Source organism: Neopsephotus bourkii, unplaced genomic scaffold (genome assembly GCF_033783945.1).
Source record: "Neopsephotus bourkii isolate Nb327-2 ecotype Australia unplaced genomic scaffold, CSIRO-AGI_Nbou_v1 NB_1737, whole genome shotgun sequence".
NCBI lineage: Eukaryota > Metazoa > Chordata > Aves > Psittaciformes > Psittacidae > Neopsephotus > Neopsephotus bourkii.
Genome location: NW_026902211.1, coordinates 753,506 through 778,619, shown reverse-complemented (window position 1 = coordinate 778,619; position 25,114 = coordinate 753,506). Strand labels below are relative to the sequence as shown.

The 25,114-nt window shown below is 43.0% G+C and overlaps 1 protein-coding gene across 9 annotated transcripts in view; it reads left to right on the top strand.

Annotated features, from left to right (window-relative positions):
- PTPRT (protein tyrosine phosphatase receptor type T) overlaps nucleotides 1-25,114 on the top strand; it is a 548,712-nt gene that overhangs the window by 151,653 nt on the left and 371,945 nt on the right. The window lies entirely within an intron of this gene.

The following is a 25,114-nucleotide window of genomic DNA, read 5'->3' as shown; positions in this document are numbered from 1 at the left end:
ATGTCTTTCCAAATGAGCTGGTACATGGTGGAGTGTTGCTCTATGTCCTTCTGCTGCCCAGGGCTGCACTCTCTGTTTAACATGTTTTCTGGTACCTTTCTGAGAAGGGGTGAAAAACATTCTCCTATCAGCTGATGCTCATTTTAGCAGATTCTTCTTTGCATCAGAGCACAGAGAAGCTACCTGCTGGTCTGAAGGCGATCTATTGCACACAAGTCAAAGCAGGACATCAAACTAAGGGCTGCTGCCTGCAAAGGCACAGCTCCAAATGACTGCAGTGACAGAGTGCTGCCATCTAAGGAATTCTATAATCCTGCTACAGGGGAGGGCAGGAATTCTTTGTCATTACACTTCATGTAGGCTTCGCAACTTGCTTTTGTTTCTATGAATATAACTCTTTGTGTGCAGCAAATTCCTTTTGTTATGTTTTTCATGGCCTGCTTTTTATCTGTCCTCCTGAATTTGCTTTGATACAGACATTGTCTCACAAAATATAGAGACAAAGGAATAAGAGGCTGCTTGGAAACACCTTTCGTTTCTGAAGGACAAGGGGCTCTATCCTAGTCTTCTTGTGTTGTGTTCTTCCCTGGAAGAACTGCAAGTAGGTGACAAATCTGAGGAACATCTGTGTTTGACATAGTGAAATACTTGATGTTTATTAAAGACAAAAGGGCAATTTTGAAACTACTGGGACTGTTCAGACTGTATATGGAGAAGTGTCATAATTCAAAGTAGGCTATTATGTTGCTCAAGGAATGTTGTATGTAATTTTTTTCAGCCCCAGCGGGATAAGAAGCTAATACAATTGCCAGGTGTACTGAACTTGGGGGAAATCACCTCTTCATTGTACCCTGCTTTGCAAGGAGGAAGAATGTGTGTGGTGCTTTGTTCTGGTGTGAGAAAAAAGACATAGAAATGAGTGATCTTAAGGAAATCTTGAGCCATGGTGGAGGGGAAAGAGCACTGAAATGGAATGTGTCTCTTTACCTTTCAGTGTCTGCAGTGAAGGATCCAGGGTGTTTAGTAAGTTAACACTGTGTGTCAGGTGGGTTTTTATGGAGGTTTCTCTGGAGCTCACTCACAGTGAAGGGGAAGGAGCTTCTGACTCAGCTCTTCAGACAGGGATGTGATGAGTATCCACCAGAGAGAACAATAGTGGGAGGTGACGATGAGATCACAAGTGCCTGCACTGTGGTTGGAGCTGAAGCTGTGACAATACTTGCATTAGGAAATGATGATTTAATTATAAATGGTATGATAGATTGATGTGATTTTAAAAGGCTCTTGGTAGCGATTAGTTGAAGTTGTTGGTACAATATGAACATCATGAATAAAATCCTGGCTAGCTTCAGTGCTGAAGAAGTACTGGCTTTCTTTTAACAACATACATCCATAAATTCTTTATAACTGCTGTTCTCATCTCCTCTACAGGCATTCAGAGTCTCCAAGTCTTATGGTTGATTAAAGCTTTCAGACAGGTTCATGTGCAAGGCTCTATCCAGCATTCCTGTGCCTATATAGATGGGAAAAGTTGATGTCAGATTACAGAAATGTTCAAGTACAATTAAAACCTCCCAGACACCAAGTGTGCGTCTCATGGTGGGATAAGTTTGGAGAATATGCGCTCATTTCAGGAAAGAATAAAAATACCTCTTTATTTCCTGTTGTTTGTGATACAGTCAGCAGTTTCTGTAGGGAAGAGGACTTTATACAGCAGGACCCAGTAGAAACTTTGGGGTTTTTGAATGTTTATGAGTTTTGTCTCTGACTCCAAGGAGATTGCTCATTGCCAGGTTCCTTTCTTTATTCTCTCCTTTCCCAAATGGCCTGCAACATGCTTTTACAAATGAAACATTATTTTCTACATGAAAAGTGTCCATCTCCCTTAATGCTCACAACAGCACTAAATCTAATTCAGGTAAAACACACGGTTCATTCAAGTGCTGTTTCAAAGAATGCCCACTGGGTTGAAACCAACGGATCACACATCCTAGAGCAATACAAGGATTACATGGATGATTCCTGAAAGATCAAACTCACTGTCCTATATGGTGAAATAAATCAGCTGAGCTGTTCAAAGAGTACCTTTTTTATCGCCCATGCTGACTGCAGGGCTTTGAACAAAAATCTCTTTTAAGAAGTGTTTTCCAAGCTTATGTTTTCTTTCTGTAGTGTGTTAAACAAAAGGTGTCTCTTGTGTGTTTTGGGAAGAGACGGTGGAATTAGGAAGGAAGTTGGTATTTGAAATGCAAAACTCATACTTAGTTCCAGGGGTGCCATGGCTAGGGCACAAAGATCTTGAGCTTATACCTCTATCTGAGGACAGTGTTTAGAAACTCGGCTCTATAGGAGAGTCCAGGGCTGGTGGAGGGCACTGAGATCCAGTGGGTTTTCTGCAGTGCCTTCAGTCATTGTCATCTTCATTTGCCATTAGTCTGCAGTATTAGATGCTCAGAAATCTATGCAGTGCTTCTACTTTAGGCAGAGACAATACATTTGGTTTAAGGACTGTTTCTGACTTCCGGTGTAAGCTCATGTAAAATGCGTGAAGGGGGTTGGAACTGGATGAGGTTTAAGGTCCCCTGCAACTCAAACCAGTCTGGGATTCAATGATCATTTTTTGTGTTTTGAAAAAATGTGAAAGGAAGTACAAGAAAGGATTAACAGGAGCAAGATGAAGGGGAGAAAACATTACAGATGTTTTCACTATTGTTCTAATGCTTTCTAATTCTACATTCTTTTTCTAATTTCTGCATTCTAATTCTAATATTCTAGTTCTACAGCCGAGGCTCTTAGAAACAGCACTGTCTCTTTAGGCTCTCTTCCTAAATAAGTACAGTGAAGCCCAAAACGATCCTCTAACAGCGCCAATACACCTACTGCTGCAAGAACCCAAAAGCTTTCAGCTACGCCTTAGCCACAGCCTGAAAACCAGACCAAATAAAATGGCCCACTTTAACGGCAACAAAACACTCCAGACAGCAAATTTCTAGGTATTAGTGGAATTTCTCAGGTGGTTTAAGGCACTTAATCTTTGGCCTCATTCCTTGTCATACCACCCAAGTCAGGTTATAATCACCCAGAAATGCATTGCCTGATGTGTCTTTATTGCTTAATTATCAAGGTGAGATGCTCATATTTAATTGGGCATTTAATTGCAAGCACACACATGTCTAAGCATTACTACCAAAAAAGTTCACTTGGCTATAGAATCTAATTTATCTTTTTTGATGTTGTTTCATTCTTGCATGATAGTAAATGATACTTTGGAGCATAGCTTTTAATTTTGTCAAAGGATATTGGAGAAGAATTTACATATCAAGTTTGGCATTTATGTAGTAATCCTGTGTCAAACTGCAGGACCCTCCTCAAGCAGCCTTTTATGGAATCATAGAATGGTTTGTGTTGGAAGGGACCTTAAATCTCATCCAGCTCCAACCCCTGCCAGGGGCAGGGACCCCTTCCACTGGAGCAGCTTGCTCCAAGCCCCTGTGTCCAACCTGGCCTTGAACACTGCCAGGGATGGGGCAGCCACAGCTTCTCTGGGCACCCTGTGCCAGCGCCTCAGCACCCTCACAGGGAAGAGCTTCTGCCTAAGAGCTCATCTCAGTCTCCCCTCTGGCAGGTTCAAGCCATTCCCCCTGTCTGTCATTATATGCTCTGGTAAAAAGTCCCTCTCCAATTCTGTAAGTATTTCACCTAATAATATGCTCCTTGTATGTAATAACAAGATGTAGGTAGGTGCTTTCTTGCCATTTTTATCTTTAACTCTGTAAGACTTCTCTCAAAACCTTCAAAGTCACTGGATAGCTGCTGTGACTTCACCAAGCTCTGTGCACACGGTGGTGTGTTAACCTTAACTGGATTCTCTGGGTACCACTCTGAGAAAAACATGAGGCAATAAAGCATCCTGGGGTTGGTATTACGCAGAGCAGAGTGCTGGGTGTTTAATAGCTTTGTGATTCTCTGTGTTCTGTTCATAAAACAACCGACATCAGAGTCTTTTCTCTTGCATCCAGCTTCCCACCAGAGCTCTAATGGAGTTAGTCTGGATTTACAGGCATGTAGGAAATTGGAAAAAAACCAGCCCACTGTAGTGTATTTTGACAAATCAAACCATTATACACATTGTGTTTTTTCCCCTGTTGATTCCTTCAGGATTTATGTTCTTAATTTCCCTCTGCTCCCATGTGCAGCCCCAGAATGTCTCTCAGATTTGGTTTTCTGATTACTGCAACGTAATGGATTCCTAGCCTAGCACAAATACCTGTGTACAGTTTGGTGTCAGTGGGGGCTTATGAGAGCTGTAGAGATGATAGTTCTGCCTGTCATCAAAGATGTGATGCCTGTCTGTTTAGTTTGGGTCGGATGAAGTGGAATTGCTCTCCGGTTGACATTAATACATGGTGGTGACTGGAGTATGCTCTTGTGATTGCTTCAATGAATGATGTGTACCATGTGCTGATTTTTGAGTGTGAAACAAACATCTCATCGGAAGAAAGTAGATTATTAGCCTCTTGCAATGACATAAGAATTAGACACTATAAAATGGGAATGAAGCAGGGTCTCATGCTCCTTGGTGATTAGTGAGGATGAAGTAAAATCAACAGGAAATGAGCTCAATTCATGTCCCAGGGCAGGATGTGTGCTTTGTTTTTGATGCTAAATATCAGTGACAGAAATGAAGCCAGGATGTTACGTACAGCAGCACAAGAACTTTTGAGCTGGATCAAATTTATTTAGAATCCTACATTTCACTTCTTTTAATGCAAAACTGGCATATCTCAGCATAGACTTAATTGCTGTTTCTGAATTAGAACTGAGATTTGGGATGTACTGAATGTCTTTGGTTTCATTCTGGCCCAAGTTCTGCTTCATCTGAATAAACAGACTTTGGAAGGGGTTTTGTGTAAGTGATTGAAAGGCAGAGATTTGAATTTCCTTCCCATTTCCAAATAGAAATCTCTTCCAAGCTCTCCCTTTTCCACCTGCAGGGTTTGAAGCATCTTCCCCTTTCTCTGCTGGCTCTGCAACTGCTCTGCCTTGTGCTCAGCTCATCTCCCTCTGATTGCTAAATTTATTTCCTAATGTTTTATTTGTGACACTTTTCCATGCTTATTAATATTCCTAAAATAATGCCTACATTTGTGCACTGAAATTTGTCTCCAGGTACTTTTTTTTTCAGAGACCTTGTGATACTGAATTCAAAATAAGGGCAAACAGGCTTGTGAATGCTTCTTTCCCAACAGAAATGGAACACCTGCTGGTTTCCTTTGTCTTTTCCAGGTACATTCCTCACATCTCCTGTGCACAAGAATTTCCTGAAACAGGGCAGAAAAGCTGCTTAATAAGAATTGAGTCTTCCATTGCTCGCTTAGCCTCACTTAAATTGTTTCCTGACTTCTCCTAAGTAAGATGATTTCATTTGTTGCATTCATTGTACTTTTCAGGCAGAGCACTTAGGGAATGCTGCAGATCCTGACAGAACTAAAGTGCTGGTAATCAACAAGAGTGGAGGTTTTTCCAGGTGATTTATTTGTCTCTTGTCTTCCGTGTGCCACTTCCATTTAGAATGGGTTTTTTTTCACATTTACTCATAATATTCTAGATGCAGCTTCTGGTGCTACCAATCCTATGAGGTAGGAGGCTTAGCTGATGTTCTGGTTCAAGGCATGAAACTATATAATAATCAGTTGTTATCTTGGAGGTGCTGAAAAACTGAAAGGAATTGAAATACTCACACTCCAAATGCTCAGTGAAATAGGAGGAGGTATTATGGGCTGCAGAGAGGGAATTAGACACACATCTCATGCCTCTATTGGGCAACATCAGGGCAGAAAGTGAAGAAAAAACACAGTATATAATTTAGGCCTTTGTAAACACTTGGAGGAAGAATGTAGGGTGATTCCAGGAACAGAGCTGTGAATAGCTGAATGGGAACCAAGAAAGAAAAAAAGCAAACTAATTCTATTAAACATCAGAGTAGGGAAATGTATTAGAATTAGTGGCCTGTTTGCCTGGGGCACTTCAGCTTAGCATGGAAATTGCAGTGCCAGATCATTTCCTGCACTATGCTTGACAAAGGCAGAGGAGATTATCTTAATGACCTCTCGTCCTGAGGCATTTCTGAATGAAACTTCATGTACACATAATGCTTTGGAAAAGACCAATACTCTCATTTTCTGTCATTTTTTCTGCAATTTGTTATGTTCAGGACCCAACAGCAATACTCGTTTGTGTGGGCAAGAAGGATATCACACCAGGACTTGTTCCTTTAGGAATAGTGGTTGTGCTGCTGAACCTCTTACCTGGATACATAACGGATGTGACATTGAGCGATGTGTGATGGTACGTGCTCTGCTCATTGTGTAGCTGCACCACACACTTGAGCTTGTTCAGTTTAAAGCAGATTTGGAGTTACAAGTCTTTGGGTAGCCAGTGGCCAAATAAAATGGTAAGGAAAAGTTATAGTTAAAGGTAGAAGTGTTGGAACATGTGGTTTGAGGACTTCTGATTGTGATGTGATTGATCTCATTGGTACCTTTTGCAAGCATTTCAATCTTTAGCCTTTTCCCTTCTGGTACTATCTATTGATCAGACTTTGAAGGTCAATCACAGGTCAATAGCTACTAATTTACAAGTGTCCTTTCAGTTTCCAGAACTCCTGAAACTTATAATGAGGAAATTTGAGTGCTGTTAAGCTAAATCACAGCAGAGGAATAGCAAGGCATGGTCCAGGGACCAGTAGAAGCAGTGGTGCTAGTGCTGGCAAACCCTTCCTCACACAGCTGCTTGCGTAGACTCTTTGAGGCCCCTTTGATGAAAGAATTTTGGATGTGTTTCTTCCTAACGCTCAGATTTGTTGTTCTTGGGTCATGTTTCTGATGTAATGATCTTGGTGCTATCCAGAAAGTGCACATGGGGGCTGCAGAGTCTTCTATTACCTTGAGAGAAAAGTGGCAACTTTAGACACATTTCTTGTTTGAGTTGCTCTGTGTATTCCAGCACGTCTTTTATATTGTTTAGTCTGTACCATAGCTAGATTGAGATGAGCTCTTAGGCAGAAGCTCTTCCCTGTGAGGGTGCTGAGGCCCTGGCACAGGGTGCCCAGAGAAGCTGTGGCTGCCCCATCCCTGGCAGTGTTCAAGACCAGGTTGGACACAGGGGCTTGGAGCAAGCTGCTCTAGTGGAAGGGGTCCCTGCCCATGGCAGGGGTTGGAACTGGATGAGCTTTAAGGTCCCTTCCAGACCAAACCAGTTGGGATTCTGTGATCATGTGCATATGAGTTCCTATAACTTGAATGCAGAGTGACCTGTGAAAGCAGATGGAAATAAATGCGTTGGTTCAATTAAAGGCAAAAGGACTATTCAAGACAAATGCCATGCTGCAAGTTGCACACAAGCAAACTAGTGTGTTCCTGTTCCGAGAGGGAGATCAGTGCTTTTCTGTCTGCCATAGCAGGGCAATGACACAGCAACCAGCCACCCACCCTGAGTCCTCCTGTTCTGAGCCTGAGTATGTAATTGGAAAAGGCACAAGTACATTGAAGAGCCACCTGTTTCCTCTTAGGATTATTGAAGGATGTAAATACCTCACTTCAGGAAACCTGAGGAAAACACACAAGTATTTGCTGATTCATGAGCAGTTTCTCCTCATGGTTGCCTACCCTGTGCTGCAAAAACACCATCTCAAATATTCCTTAAGCAGCATGGAAACCTTAGAAACTTGCCAGGGGCTCTCCCTTGGGAGCATATCCTCCGCTCCATCACTCCCGCAGGCATCTCCTTCCTCAGATTTCCCTGCCCTGTTCTTTCTGATTGCATGGAAAATCTATGAAGACTGAAGATACCGTCAGAGCACATTCCATTATGAAGAGCAGTCAGTGGGGCTGCTGGAGCTGAGGACAATCAACCTTCATTTCTTCTTGAGCAGGCTAAAACAAAATGCTTGCCCTCTGATCCAGGGCAGAGCGTGTTTTCATTGTCAGCTCTTGAACACTTGGAGAGCAGCTATTCTGAAAGGAGTTGAAGACTTTTATGTACTAGGGCTGTGCTTAAAGGGCAAACTTGCATTTTTGACAAATGGGACCATTATACTTTTGGAATAACACTTCTCTGAAGTGCCTTTTAGAAAGCTTCGCATTCTCTTTTAACTGTTTGAGATTTCAAATAGGTCAATATAAACACACCAGGATCTATGATTATCAACGGACAAAAGCTTTGCCTGCTACAGACAAAATAACATCCTCATAGAGGGCTTCTGGTGCTTTTCATCACCATTATGTGCTCATCAAAGTGAACTCCTTTTATTCCCCCTTGATTATATTGCAGGTTTGGGCTAGGGACAGAAAGTTCAGAGATAAAAGCAGATTATCACTACTGAATTAGAGATTTCCCCCTCTGGACAGCTATAGACAAGTGTGCATGGACATCGGTTCTCCAGTGACAAATACAATACATCAGGCAGGCTTCTTCACAGCTTCTTGTGGCGTAAGTTCTTTCTCAGTGATGGCTCCTTGATAGAGGCCACTTCATTCCTGCTGTGGCTGTGTAATGAGTGGTCATGAACTGACCGGAGAGCTGTTATTATTAAAACTGGAGTTACTCCAATAGTAGTCAAGGCAGAGCCCTCACGTCTCGCATGGTTCAACGCCACTGAAAGGGGAGAAGATCCCCACAGGTACTCAGTGCATATTTCCGCAGCTTCTGATTCCACAGCAGGATGTTCCCAAACTGCCTGACCTTTACAAGAATTTTAGATGAAACAGAAATACCATCAAGTTGCAGTCTTGGTGTCAGGGTAAGTTGGGAGCTTCCAAGCATGAAGCTCAAGAGCTGTCTCTAACACTGTGAGTACAATATTTATTGTATCAGGGGGACAAGCCTTTCGTCCTGCTCAACCTGAGGAATAGTTTTTCCTACAGAATACAGGTACAAAGTGAGATCTGAAGCCATTACAGTGTTTCCTTTTTGCACGTCATGCTCACTTAGGGCTACTGATGGATAGCAGACCAAAGATATTTTAGTAGTTTTCAGTAGTCTAGTTAAAAGTTCTAGGGGAAAAAATCTGAAATTTTTACATTGTTACCTATTCCAAGAATGAAATTTCTCTGCACAATCCTGTGCAGTTAATCTGGTATGTTCTTTTTTTTCCTTCCTTTGAAGCATTAGGCACAAAATAAGAGAAAAAAAGGTAGTTGGCGGACTTGTTATCAAATGTGTTGGATCTCACATGCCTGTGTTCAAAGCACAGGCACCAGGTTTCTTAGATCCGTTAGCAACAGACTCAGTGTATTGTAGGTGAAAATACACAGGTCTGCCTTTTTCAGAGTACAATTATAGCTGGATCCCAATTGCAGCAGTTACTTCCCAGTAAAACTCTTACTGTATTAACGTGCTGAAGCACTTCTGATCTGGTTTCTGCCTGAATCCTGTAGATCTTTATTCATATATAATGATTATTTGCATAGAAAATCCATGCTGTTCTTCAATCGAGCCTCAAGTGCTGACCTGTGAATTTCAGTGGCTTCATGATCAAGTTAGTCATTATCGCTGTGTTTAGTTTCGGAACTGGCATCTCAGGAGCCTGGCACTTTCAAACTTAATTCAGGCCACGGATCTCTGCGAGGGCTGGAGCAGCTCTGCTCTGGAGCCAGGCTGAGAGAGCTGGGCTGGGGCAGCCTGGAGAAGAGAAGGCTCCTGAAGGGGAGACCTTAGAGCAGCTCCAGTGCCTAAAGGGGCTGCAGGAAAGCTGGAGAGGGGCTTGGGGCAAGGGCCTGTAGGGGCAGGCCAAGGGGAATGGCTTGAACCTGCCAGAGGGGAGACTGAGCTGAGCTCTTAGGCAGAAGCTCTTCCCTGTGAGGGTGCTGAGGCGCTGGCACAGGGTGCCCAGAGAAGCTGTGGCTGCCCCATCCCTGGCAGTGCTCAAGGCCAGGTTGGACACAGGGGCTTGGAGCAAGCTGCTCCAGTGGAAGGTGTCCCTGCCCATGGCAGGGGTTCAAACTGAATGAGCTTTAAGGTACCCTGCAACCTGAACCAATCTGGGATTCTGTGATACACTTGCTCCTTCTCCTTCCCAGCTCCTATCATGTTTATGGGTGGCCGTGCACTGTGAGCAGGACACCCTCCTTGTGTGCTGTTGTTTCAGACTGTGCAGTCAGATCGAAGCTCTGCTTCTCAGCTTACCACCCTTCCTGATTAGCAGACCAGGATTAAGTGACAAGTCTGGCTTTTTATCACAGTGAAGTGTGAGATTGGAAGTGCCAAAACTGTATTCTTATGTAAAGGCTGGTATTTCAGCTGATGAGCTAAGTAAGACTGATTTATGGTTATTCCTACCTGGGTATTAATTTCTGCTTATAATAAATGCACCAGGCATGTGCTGTCCACTGCAGCTGAATGCAGCTTTATTTCACTTTTCAAAGCCATCTCCTAGGAAGTTGGATTTGTCACATCTTGGATAGGAGGATTATCTTCGCAAGGATATTAACCCTGTATGTGAAAATTTCTGGTTCTTAATTTCTGGTTCTTTCTTCCTACATAACTTATTTTCTGGCTGATGGACTGTACGTTTGCAGTATACTATGCACTTTTTATTTCTCTTTGATACTGTTATTGCCTGCTGTTTGTGGACAAGTGCTCAAGTTAGTTTAAACTACCTTTTGGAAACATATCCCAGAAGAGAACGGGATTCAGCAGGAGAAAACAGTCCCCTGTGTAATGAATTTCTCCAGTGGCATTTGCAAAGTACATGGAGTTTCAGTGGCTGCAGTACAAGTATATGCAACCTATGCACTTTAAACTAGGTTGGTATACGTAAGTAGGTGAGCACACCTTGGGGGTGGCAAGCATCTTGCTTTGCATCCTCATTACTGGAGATTAAAATCTCCTTCCTCTAGGAAGGAATAAAAAGAAGGAAGCTTTCTTAATAAGCTGTCAGATGTGTGTATGCTTTGACAGTGTGGTACACGACGTGAGGAACTTCCTCATTGCTTTGTAGTTTCTCCCCATTATCACCCAAGACTGATGCAGTATCAGCACTTCCTTTGCATGCCATTTTGCTTTAGATAGAAATGGATTAGGCAGTAACAGTAACGGAAATGATTTATGCAGGGGCATGTAAAATAGAACTTCACACCTACCAGGAATATTTCTTGTATCTCATCTGGCACAATGACCTCTCTGTTTGCAGGGTTGGAGGTTCATCTTTCAGCACTAGGAAGTTCCTAGGTGTATGAAGCTGAGGCCTGTAGCCCCTCTTGTTGGCAGCTCTCAGGAATTCAGCTGGATGGAAGCCCCTGCACAGGGGAATGGCTGTTGCTTTGTTCTCTGTTCTCCCATGGACCATGAGCCCCATGGAATCGTAGCTGGGTATGTTGCCTCTGCTGAGGCAGCCTGCATGGGGATGCATTACTCAAACTGACTCTGAACTTCTTGTGGCAGTAATGCTTCTGACAAGAATTGAAGTTCCAAATTTGAACTGCTGGGAGTTGGAATAGAAATCTCCTTATCCTACTCCCTGTGTAATAACATTAACTTTTCTTTTGCTGTACTTCTGGAGCAGTTGCTATGGAAGTAAATCAAGAGATTAGTGCTGTATGGGGAATCTGTGACTTGGAAACTGTTCTCAGGTTCGTTTAGTCTCCGTTAACCCTTATGTGGCATCCTATTAAATACACACTGTTGGAATCATCTTTACCACACCCAGTCATTGATAGAGAGATTCAGCCTGAGCCTCTGTTGTGTATATAATCCAAAGGGTATCTTGTGAGCAAAATATATACATTTTGGTTCCTATTTAAAATGAGTGTCTTAGGTCCAACAGTTTCCTTGTTCATCTATGTGGGGTTGGGAGTCTCTGGGTTTTGCTTTGAAGTTTTGCAGTAGCTTTAACCCATCAGTGTCACAAATCACTGCAAACGTTAAAAATGCAACATTCTCATGTGGAATGAGAAAGCAGGAAAAAATCATTTTGGTTCACACAAAAGGACTGAGCTGTGTCTGATGGGTCTGCTATGACTTGTAAGTTACTTCAGGGTGTTTTCTCAGGGTTTTTAATGTTTTCAGTACAGTTCATGTAACTGGAAATCACCTTTGACACTGTCACATCTCATTGCCTCATACTGCTACCCATTATTTTGTAAAATCTTCTTTTTTATATATATACACTTACTGAGATCTACTTTAAAACCTAAGTAGATTTATTTGGTCTTAACGTACGCTTAAATCAGAAGCTTATTTCTCCTGGCATTTGGAAATACAGGACTGTATGTTTTATACTTTATTGGTTACCACTGGCTCTTCATTTTTCACTAAGAATATGAAACCAAAGGTAGAGGGCCCTTTCCCATCCATCAGCCATCTTCCCCCAGGACCACACCACTAGATTATTTCGTCTTACTTGCTTTTAGACAAGTTGCTGTACCATCAGTGGTTGATCTGGGTTAGTTGCCTGTCAGGCCAGCTAAGGGTGTTGAGAATGTTGGGGAAAGAAAGGAAGTCGATGACTCTTGATCCTGATCAGTCTCATAAACTGTCTGTCTTTTATGTAGAAGGTACCACCACTACTCTCTGGCTACAGGAAAAACTCATTCCTGTCTGGAGTTGCGGGAAGGTAAACTAAAGAGAAGACATGAACCCCAAAGCCCTACTGGAGATGAAGGGCAGTATCATTCATGGTACATTCTGGAGATAGCTTGCTGAGTTCATCCACAGTTGTATCTGAAAGCCATCAGGACTTGCAAACCACTCAGATGAATGTGAGTCATCTTGTGAACATGTTGAATATGCTGTGGTGGGATAAAGGGATGTTAGCTAGGGCGGAAGGGATTCGTACGCTCCAACATCCGTCAGCGCCTAGGACAGAATCTGCCATGCCATTTCTGTGAGTCAGACTGGCAGACAAGGATGCTCCAGAGCAGAATTTCTAACTGAAGTAACTAGAGGCTGCCTGTTTTGCATATAGATTGATGCATATATTTCAAAACTTAGCTGAGAGAGAGCGCAACAGCAAAACTCCAAGTGCAGACCATGCCTGTGGACAGCCTGCACTTGGCATATGCTGGCATTGCCCCTTGTATCTGATGTAGAACCAGCTAGTGAGCGGGTGTTCATGAACCTGGTGCTGTGCGTGAATGCTTGGAAATATCCTAGGCCCCACTGGGATCACAAATTCAAATCCCAAACTTTGTTCTATTATAGAAAAAAAAAAACCACCCCAGGATGTTGTGCAGTTCATCATCCCGTGCAGCAGATCCCCACAGTGTGCTGCTGCTTATTTCACCAGAAAAGCCCATTTAGTTGCTTAAGTTACAGCATAAAGTTATTTTACATTTTACTGTTTTCTGCTACTTTCTCTTCACATAATTTCTGAGTGAAATAATTCTGTTTGGCTGATTGATTCAGGAATTTGACTGTCACATTGGAAGCATGACATTTGCAAAGGCATACTAATAGACTGTAAATGCATTGCTGTAGTTTTAAAGTGATATTTTTAATGTCGAGGTGGAGCACCAGTATCTCTTTGGGTAAAATCTATTGCTCCTAGAAACAATATTTTAAAGTTTAGTAATATTCATGACTACATTCCCCATGTAATTGCATCACTAAAAGAAAACCAATGTGCTTTACAGCCTGGCCTTGTCTGACACAGATTTGCAGAGACCTGAATTTTACAACAGGCTGTTGAAAAAGAGGAAAATAGTGCTGGAACACATGAATAACTTAAATGCTGTAAAAACTAGCTGCAGTGGTCTGGAACTACAGTACTTCCTCTCTGCCTGGTCTCGTAGTGGCTTTCTGGTCCAGTCTATAGCTGACCATGATGCGGCTGTGAACTCAAATCACAGTCTTGTTCACATTGGTGCAGCCTCCCCCCCCCCACCTTAAAGAGTGCAGCTTGCAGCTGAACGGCTTTATTGGCCAACTGAATATTGGTTTTATAAACTGGATGATTCCTCTTGGAGCTGATGAAACAGGTATTCATCAAACATGCATATTTGGAAGTTCAAGTATTTATTTAAATTCACCATATTATTGCAGATTGAACAATACTCACACTTAGGGTCTTGGGTGGTACATGGCTGCTGGTAAGGTCATCTCTATGATGAGTTTCAAAATTGAGGGCTTTGATCACTGAGGGGGTACTATTTGCAAGTCAAGTGGCAGGCTTCCATTACCTAAAGCAGGGGTCTGCAGGAAACCTGGAGAGGGGCTTGAGATAAGGGCCTGTAGGGACAGGACAAGGGGAATGGCTTGAACCTGCCAGAGGGGAGACTGAGACGAGCTCTTAGGCAGAAGCTGTTCCCTGTGAGGGTGCTGAGGCGCTGGCACAGGGTGCCCAGAGAAGCTGTGGCTGCCCCATCCCTGGCAGTGTTCAAGGCCAGGTTGGACACAGGGGCTTGGAGCAAGCTGCTCCAGTGGAAGGGGTCCCTGCCCGTGGCAGGGGTTGGTGCTGGGAGAGCTTTAAGGTCCCTTCCAACCCAAACCAGTTGGGATTCTATGGTTATAATGTCCCTGCCATGTAAACCACAGACATGACGCTTCTAGTACCCTGTTCATTGTAATATTATCCTACTCGAGTTTTCATTTTGGAGTGTGTGTATTCTGATATTGGAGGAATTGAAGCGAGTTTTGTCGGATAACTGCACAATTAAGCCCACTTCAAAAAAAGAAAGGTGCACCAGTCAGCTCCTTGTTACATATCCCACTTGATCAAGACAGCAGGACCCTGATTCCAGATGCTGCAGTGGCTGTGTGTGTGCAGCAGAATGAAAAGGATGCAAGCGCATGTCCTACACTGGAAACAGGGGGTGGCAATTAAAACCATCTTAGTTTTTCTCTCAAGCAGAGCATGAAAACCTTTTAGTGCATAATGAATGGAGACCAGCAAAATGACATTTTTATGGTCTCTTGACCACCATCATGCTTTAAGCTCTTCAGTGGTGCTAAGAGTTAGTAGTGGAAATGATACACTGTATTTGTATTTATACATACATATAGTGGAAATTATGTGTTTGTATTTATAAGTTGTGGGAAATTACTAATCATATCACCAAGTAGCAAGCAGCTCACCTGATAAAAAGAGCTGCAGTCATATACGTCCCACAGGCCATCATCTGCTCAAGGACAAATTGTGTGCTCTATAGGAAATACCCTGGCTGCAGCCAGAACAATATGAGAGCATGTGGCTGAGAGCTGTGTGCCTGATGGAGTTACCCTCCACTGCTGCTCTCAGAGGGCTCTCTTGAAAATCGGATCTGTAATGGATATTATGCAGATCTGAAAGAAAAAATGAAACAAGCGACTTTTTGATCTGCTTTTGATGTTCCATTCAGCTGCTTTCATCTCACAGGATAAAAGTAATTGAACAATAATCCCAAAGAGAGTCAAATACACAAATCAATAAACTGCTCTCACAGGAGAATTTAGTTTGATGAGTGTGCTGGTACCTAACACTTCCCCAGGCTGTTAGCTTTCCATTAGGTGGTCTTGTAGTGTTTAATAGAGATAGCAGGATCTAGATTGGAGAACATAGGCAGTGAATAAGACAGATACAGAAAACAACAACAGCTTTTTACCTCCTTTGGTTGACATCCTAAATCTTCATTGAGTGCTGTGAGCCAGTGACTGACTTCTTATTTTTGTGTTCTTTTGTGAAGTATAATGAAAGCAAAGGTCTGGTGCTACCAGTAGACGTAGTAATAGAGTAGGCAGTTGTTAGACAGGCTGCCTCTGGTGAGCGTTCTCCTATCTTCACATCACCCTCTGTGGTGGGCAGAGAAATCTTTGGTCCTTTGTATTCCTTTTCTCTGCAGTGTTTTCCAGTGAGCTTGGATCTTAGCTTGTATTTTTATCTATTATTATTGTTTTGAACAATTTCATATGCAGTCTTTAAGAAGTATTTTGCTAGTCCTCACCTTTGTGTCAGGTGCTGATAGGCAAAAAGAGAAAGAAAATCCATGTTTCATATTCTTAAAGTCCAAATATGAAAGCAAGTTGAACATCACTGTCTTGTGTGAAGCTATGACAAGGCTTGACCCACCACAGTCTTTCTGTGTGATTGAATTAGATGAAATGGGAAAGTTGTAGCCCGTGTGTCCAGTAGGAAGTTCACAGATGGTAATAGCTAAGCCTTCAAAAGACTGCAGTTGCTCTCAGTTCCTCTTGTCCTGTCCAAGGTTAAATTAGATACTAGAAGCGAAAAGAACCTTAATTCTCTAGCAGAAATGGTTTCCCTACTATGTTCAGTCAGTCTGAAGGGGAAATGTGCTGGACTTGAACTTAGAGCTGATGCAATGTGTTGGCAGAAAGAAAATGGGAAAGTAGGTTTAGAGAGGAATTGGGAGCAGAAGGTGAAAAAGATAATTGTGTAGGGCAGCTGGGCACAAAGAGCAGGAGAGGGAAATGGGTTGTCTTTTTAGGAAGAGTGTAGAACATATGAGCAAGGTCTGAGACTAAGACCCAGTGACTGATAGGGATTAGGAGTACAGGCTGATGAGGAGCTGCGGTCCCTGTTGGAGGGTGGATTGGGATGGGCTGGCAACTCGGATGGAATAAGAAGGCTTGGGAGCAGATGTAGTTGAGGACTTCGAGAATGCAGTAAGTGCTGGAGTGGAGAAAAAACTGGGACGAGGTGGGCAGAAGATCAGTGGCAGTGGAGGGTATGGAGCAAGGAATAGTAATGGAAAAGTAAAGGAATAGAAGAACATGTCAGTAGATAATGTTCTCAATTGTGACCAAAGTTAAATCTTGTGGTTCTTTTGCTGCCCAGTGGCACACCTGAAGACATACATGGCTGCAGCCTACTGCTATCTGCTAGTCAGACCATCAGTGAGTCACTGAACTGGCAGGCTATGTTGGCACGTACATCTGGTTTACTTTATGTGTGTGTACTTGGGGAAGTGCTCCTGTGGGGAAAAACACTCCTCCAGTAGAGTGGTCCATGGGCAAGAGGGCCGGGGCTGCTTGGGAACTGTGATGGTCTGGAAGTGTGGGTTTACCCTCAAAGGGAGGCTTGGGCTGCCCTAGGGCACCAGGATACTGCAGGGGTTGATGGGCTCTTCCCGAGTTCCTGATTACCAGAGACACTGAAAAATCTCTGGAAGTCCTTGGGCACGGTGCATAGAGCACAAATAATACAAAATTCCCATTGTATATGCAACCTTAATTCTGACAGGACCCAGCACTTGGTTGCTTCATATTGTAACTGTAGTGCTTGTGGATTTTAAGTTTCATAGATTTTCTGAAGATGAAGAGGGAGAAGAAAGTGATTGTCTCTGTAAATCCTGAGAGATTAGAGCTGAATGGATGCCAGTTGGAGATCCCTGATGTTTCTAATCATCTGCTTCTTGACACAACTTGTAACTGTCTAGGGAGCAGATGCTAACGCATCTCCAGTAAGATTAGTGTTATTTTTATAGCAAAGCAGGAACTATTTTTTCTCTGCCCTTCTTTCTTGCCCTCTACTCTGAACAGAAGGAAATCATTAATAGCTGGAGGACAACCACCCATCGAACTGACTTTTTCAGCACTTGTTCTGTGTAGGAATATTAGAGGAAAATGAAATTAGGAACAGTATTTTCTTCATGTAAATTCAGTGGCATATTAAATGAACAAACAGTGTGGCTCCCCATAATGCTGTCACAACTTGCGGCCCGGTGGTGCCAGACTGTGGCAGGAGTTATTAGAATGTTTCAGTGACATATTAACACATCCTTTCTTAGAAACTCTCAGCTTTCCTTAACTCACTTCCAGCAAATGGATTTCCAATAAGCATCTACCTCCTTTCTCCTTTTTCCACTTCCAAATAGACTCTTTCAGGGCACAGTGGTGCATTTGTGTGGAAATGGCTTTGCTAAGAAATTGAAAGGCAGGATCTGGATCAGTTCCCTGCATGAGCTTTGCAATATCCCTGAAAAGTGTTGTGATCTGTATTTGGTGCCCAGAGCATTGCTTAAGCTAGTGAGAGGAAAACTAATCTCTTGCACTTTCATTGGCAGCACTGTCTCATAGACAGATCCTAATGGGGTGGAAATGAGCTCAGCTGCCTAATTCTGTTAAAAACATAGGCTTTTTTTCACACATGAATACTCATCTGCTTCCTTCTAGCCTTGTTGTTAAAGCCATGGCAGCAGAGAATCAAACCACAGTTGCAGCAAACAAAACAAACTGCCTTTTTCCATTTCAGTACTTTTTTTTTTCTTTCTATATGCAGTAAGCCAGGGCCTCAGTTCACCCAGAAAAAAACCCATTCTCAAGTATAAAGATCTTGATGTGAATAAATGAGCTGTTTCCCAACTCATAGGCATGACTAGCTTTAAGGTTGCTTTAAGGTTGACCAGAGAAGCTGTGGCTGCCCCATCCCTGGCAGTGCTCAAGGCCAGATTGGACACAGGGGCTTGGAGCAAGCCGCTCTAATGGAAGATGTCCCTACCCATGGCAGGGGTTGGAACTGGAGGAGCTTTAAGGTCCATTCCCACCCAAACCAGGCTGTGAGTCTGATTCCACAAAAATCCCTTCAAATGTCATTAAGTGTATGGAATCAGTGAGTGCCCAGCATACAGAGATTCCCTGCATAAAGCTCTCCATCAGTGATGCAAAAGGGAGTTGCTGCTGCTTCTGAACCTGAGAAAAATGGTTTAGGGTCAGTGAGGATATTTCATTAGTGCTCTCAAAGCTGATGTGTCATGAACTGGTAGCTTCTTCTGCTAGAGCTGCAAGGAGATCTGGAAATACCTATTTATTACTTTTGCTTTTGAAAGTCAGGATTCTGAGAGAACACAGAGAATTCCTCTTGCAGATTACACAATGGAAGCCATAGTTGCAAATATGAGAAACCCCATCTGCAAGAGCGGTGCTTTCCTCTGCTGCTCAGAACAGTTCAACAGACCCATGACTGGGTGGAGGAGCCTCTATTTTTGCCTCCTGTTTTTATTGCCTTACTTATTTCTATGGCAGTAATTTCTCTTTTGTCAGGAACTAGCTTCTCTGTTATTCTGATCTCTTTCACTTACTCCAGTTGAAGCTGTACACAGAGGAAGAGGCAATAAAAATAACTGCATATGCATGGTAGGAAAATAAATAGTTAAAATGTATACATAATAAAATGAGTCTGTAGAAACCCCACATTTTACTTGTGCTTCACACAACCCTCAAGTTTACCTGGTTTGGAATCTCACTTTCATTAGCATATTTAATTATGCTTTTGTATTTAATCAGCAAATGCTCAATAATGTACATTTTGTTCCCAGCCATGGAGTGCCACCGCTCTGGGTATCCGTGATAGATGACTTTAATAAAACCAGTAATTACCCTTTATTGTGGGTTTAAATTATTATTTTTAAGCTGGTTAGGGAACAGCAGTTTTAGGTACGAGGGAAGAGAGCTTTCATTTCACCACTTCCTAACATAATGACAAAGAAATCTATTTAAGCAGATGCTAATATACCTTTTTAGACAGTTGTGCTTCATTAGTGAGTGGTTGTTAGCAAATAGAGGTTTGGGGCTCTGTTCCAGGTGTAGGGAGCATGAGCAGAGGTAGGAAGTGATTTCTGTGTGACTTCAGGTACCTGCCAGTGTGTGGATTTTGAGTCTGTGAGAGCAACAGGCGCGTTTGGGAGCTTACTGAAAGGTCACACGATGTTTGATGAGATTTGTAACGTATCAAATATTTTCCCTTTTCTTATTTTTTTTTATATCTTGGGTTTCTTCCAGTGCAGAATTCAAAGTAAAATTTGCAACTAAACCAAAAACCACATCAATCAAAGAATGAGGCAGACGTGCTGTGAGCTGAAGTAAAATGATCGTAACTGTGGCATGCTTTAGAAGAGACATGAGGCAGAAGCTTTTCCCTGTGAAGGTGCTGAGGCACTGGCCCAGAGAAGCTGTGGCTGCCCCATCCCTGGCAGTGCTCAAGGCCAGGTTGGACACAAAGGCTTGGAGCAAGCTGCTCTAGTGGAAGGTGTCCCTGCCCATGGCAGGGGTTGGAGCTGGAGGAGCTTTAAGGTTCCTTCCAACCCAAACTATCCTGGTACTGCATAATTCTGTTAACTGATCTCAGTCCCTGACTTACCTAAGCACATATTCCATTCTCTGACTTAACTTCATTCTTTATAACAGATTCATCTGTATGGCAGGGCTCCTTCTTCACTGCTCAGAGAATGCCATAAAATAACTTTGGTGACATGGTTCAGTGTGAGGTGTCCCTGGCCACGTAGGAGGGTTGGAATTAGATGATCTTAAGGTCCTTTCCAACCCTAACCATTCTGTGATTCTATGATTTTAGTTCATCAGCTTCAATGACACCTATTTCTTTGGGAATGACTTGGGATTTGGTTGATTACAGACATCTCAACAAACAGGCTGTTTGTTCTGCAGTGATTTTATTGTATCAGTTTCCTTTTTCTCTTCTCTCTGTTGCAGCATCTCTCAGAACATGCCTTTCCATCTAATTGCCTGCTTTCAGCCTTGTCTGCACTGACTTTGGAGAAGTGATGAAAACTGAACTCATTTAAAAAAACCCTAAAAATGAGATCCAAATATTAGGGTAATGTTCTCTGTGCAGAAAAGGACAAAGCCAAAACACTTCTACAGCACTGAAAGATTGGTGAATTCTGCTTCATCAGTGGTTTTATCTGTCATGTCTGAAAAGGCAATTCTAGCACATTCAAGAGTACTGAAATGTGATGGGCAGCAGTGTGTACGTTACGCTGCTCAGCAAAGGAGCTCTGTGACAGACAGACACACAGCACCGCAGGGATGGACAGGGCTGTCCGTCATCCTGAAATATCCACGTATAGGACATAGGATGTGGGACGTTTATGGAACAATTTCTCTGTCAGGATCTCTGAGGGTGAACAGCACACGCTCTTGAGGGTGGTTTTATGGCACACAAGAATTGTGGATTTAATGCAAACTCCTTGAACGCTTTTGCTTTGCTTATTTTGCTGTGGGTTTGCAGTGGGTGTTTCCCTAGGCTTGTTTCACCCTGTGGAAATTTGAGGAGGAAGGGAAGGAATAGGGAATAAAGGCAGGATGGAGAAGGCTTCAGCCCTATTCTAAAGCCTGGAGGAGAGTCATTGTCAGTCAGATTGTTTAAAAATACAATGAATTGTAAAAAGAATTGATACAAGGGCCTGTAGGGACAGGCCAAGGGGAATGGCTTGAACCTGCCCGAGGGGAGACTGAGATGAGCTCTTAGGCAGAAGCTCTTCCCTGTGAGGGTGCTGAGGCTCTGGCACAGGGTGCCCAGAGAAGCTGTGGCTGCCCCATCCCTGGCAGTGCTCAAGGCCAGGTTGGACACAGGGGCTTGGAGCAAGCTGCTCCAGTGGAAGGTGTCCCTGCTCGTGGCAGGGGTTGGAACTGGGTGAGCTTTGAGGTCCCTTCCAACACAAACCAGGCTGGGATTCTGTGCTGGGTTTCCCAGCTGTAGAACGAAAGCAATGTATTTGGAAAACACAAGGTTTATCCTAATTGCTGTCATAAGGAGTTTTGCTGCTGTTGTTTGACAAGTGGCCACTGTCTTGATTTGTCACGAAAATGAAATATTCTGTGAAGTTCTCAACCCTACTCTGATACCAATTTTATATTTTGTAAATTAAAATGGATTTCAGTATTTCCTGGGCTACAGAGAGAGGACTTACCGTGCTGGTGGTTGGAAGAACACAAGTTTTGGTCTCATTATCAGCTACCAACACACCCAGTCTTGTCCTTGTCTTCTCCCAGTCCTCCTAAGAGAAAGGGATGGGGACCTTACTGGGGTGTTGGCCTGTTCTGGTAGGAGTGACTGGCTGATGAGCTTACATGAGGGTGTGTTGAAGAGAAGGCAGGAATCACACCTGTTTTCCTACTCTTTCTCTTTCAGAAGGCATCAGTTGAGGTCTCACAGAAAGCTCTTGTCACACTCATTTTTCTTCTGTGTGCATTCATAGTCTCTGTAACCTGCTGGGAAAACCAGGTCAATCAGTGGACAACTGCACAGCTAATAAACTGCCTCCTGCTCTCCATAGGTCAGGAGACATGGGCATGAGGCCTCAGACGAGTAAGGGCACCTTCTGCTCTGTCTTTAGTGACAGCAGTGACTTTTTCCAATTAGGCTTCTGCACCAGTTAGTTAACCCAGGGGCAGCAATTGTCTCTTTAACTTCACTGCTCAACTTGAGCTTCATGTTCAAACCCCAGGGTTTCACCGTCGCTGCCTTTCCTCTCTTGATGGAGGGGTATAAAGCAAACACAATTGTTACTATTAATCTAAATCCCCCTTTGGTTTTCTGACTTCACAATGAGCAAGAAGACCGCAGTGAACAAAAGGAGATCTGTTACAATAAGGAAAAAAGGGAAACCAACCATAAAATTCAACTTCTCTGTAAAATTGTGATGGCAGAAAATGCAGTCTCTGAAAACTGCACGTCGGTGTTGGGTCAGAAATCTGCTTCCCTGGGCTAAGGACAGAGAGTACAGCTGGGAGATCCCTGGGAGACCTTCATAGAATTGTAGCCTGGTTTGGGTTGGAAGGGACCTTAAAGCCCATCCAGTTCCAACCCCTGCCACAGGCAGGGACCCCTTCCACTAGAGCAGCTTGCTCCAAGCCCCTGTGTCCAACCTGGCCTTGAACACTGCCAGGGATGGGGCAGCCACAGCTTCTCTGGGCGCCCTGTGCCAGCACCTCAGCACCCTCACAGGGAAGAGCTTCTGCCTAAGAGCTCATCTCAGTCTCCCCTCTGTCAGCCTGCTGTCGCTATGATCTGTACAGCATCATGGTCTCATTTCTTTGACTGGGCTGAAAATCTCACAGTTTAGTGCTGTTGAACAGAGTACTTGGGAGAAGTGACATGTTCTGTGATCATGTAGTGGGGTCTGAACTGTGTTTGTGATCTGTATTTTAGCTTCTTGCTTTGGAACTAAAATGGTCTGCAGTCAATAGGCTGGGTACTTTATTGGAAAGATTGTGTTGCAAAACCCAGGAAAGGCCTCAGGACGTATCTTTTACAATAAATTTTGAGTAGAATTAGAAACTGGTTGATACAAGGCAGCCTCCAAGACTTACAGTTTTGGGTGTGAAAGGAAAGGGCAAATGTGAGATGAACAAGCTAAAAACTGCAGGTATTCTTCCATAGTCCAGGTTTTGGACATCTGACTTGGTGAGATGATGCTGAATCAGAGTTGTTCCTTACCCACTGGTAAAGTCAGCACATCTGACATGAATAAACCAAACACCCTCAAATTACCCATTCATAACATGACTGACTTAAAGAAAATAACTGTAATTTAAAGAACAGTGTAGCATTAACCTGGAGGTTAATTGCCATCTTCAGCTACATCCTTGTCTTGGCATGAAATATTTTTCCTGTCTCAACCACATTCTGTGTTGCAGTCTTAAGTGGATTACTTTGTGTAGAGATTGGAAGGATGATCATCTGCATCTCCTTGGTTTTCTTGCCTTTAGATACAGCTTGGAAGGAGGTTTGTTCTTACCTGTATAGGTTCAGAGGCTGAGACTTCACACAGTCATTCTTCTGTTCACGTTATTTATCTATCCAAGTCGTCTATAGAAAGGTTCTTTCATTGAGTTTATAATATAAAGAACGATTATCACCTAATACTAAGTATATATGTGTATACTGATGCATCCAAACTTTCTAATTTCTAAATTATGATTATTTTGACACACTACTAAAGAATCTCATTTAAGGTGTGTTTTCTATATGCCAGGGAATTGACATGACTGATACAGAGTCCTAAGTCAGTTGCTCGCTTCAGCCCACTGGTCCTTTCATATCCATCCTGTTTCAAAAGTGGCTGCATCTATATAAAGATTCCGAATTCTGTTCATTTTCGAGGTAGCTATTTTCCCAGTGCCACTCACTAGGGTTTTCTTGGAAGTAATACAGAATATGCTGGTTATTACAGTGTATTTTCTGCTTATGCATTAGTAGATTGAAGCCAGTGCGGTGGGTGCTTTAGTTTCAAGAATTACTAGAAGGCTTTTTTTCACTTCAATTATCTTTCCAAGAAGCATAAGTAGTGTTCTGGAGGCCTTATGACATTTTTTGTTCCCATGAAAACATTCTGTTCCTTTCATAGGTCAAAATTATCAGAGTATCAGAAATAGGCGAAACACTGAATTGTGCTGGGAATCAGGAAAACTTCCATCAAATGATGTATTTTCTGATTCCCTTGCTTAGATCCATACTGAGCCAAAAAACAAACGAGCCTTGCAAGTTGAGGAAATGTCAGATAAGCAAACTATGACATGGGTAATATTGCTACCATCTGACAGATCTCAGACACTGGTTTTACTCATCCTTCATTCTCTATATCCTCCTGTCTAGCAGCGCATGCATTTATGCTTTATATAAAGAACATTTGAGTTATGCTGTTATAAATAAGTTAAGGAACAGCAGGTGAAAATGATTCCTCCACATGAATATTCAACTGTACCTCAGTCAAACACTGTGGAAGGGATGATAAATAGCTGGTGGGGCCAAGGCGTTGATAGGATCTGAAAGGAAAGTTTTATTGGCAGAAGGTGGAGATGACTCAGAACATACCCAAGGAGCAGCGTGATCTACTCGGATGTGCCATCGCCAAAGCATCCAAGGGTTTGGCAAATGGAGGTGGCAGTACACTGGGATGTTGGAAGTCTGACAGTCAGCCTCCTAATCCTGATTCTTACACTCCTGTGCTTTTGTCTCTGAGCAGAATGGGTTTAGGGTAGGCAGGAGCATGTAGGAGCTACATAGCTAAATTGAAAGCTGAGACTCGAGTTCATCCAATCTCTGGCAGCCATTTCCATGTGTCTGCATCACTTAGGACTGGACTCACCGAGGTAGCTGGTCACTTTCAAGTAGATCACCTACCTTTCTGGGGCTTAGGGGTTTTTTGTTTGGTTTGGGGGCTTTTTTGCCTGTTTTCTGCTGCCCATTGTTTTAGTTAAGAATGAAGCAAGTGTGACTTTCACACCATTTACCTGATGGACTCATGCTGCCACTGTTGGATTCAGTGTAGTTTCATAGGAATCAGGAGCATGACCGCTGATTCAAGGCCCTGTGACAGGGGGTTTTTCAGGGAAAACTCAGGAGCCAGGATGTATTTGTGGCTCTGACGTTCATTTCCCT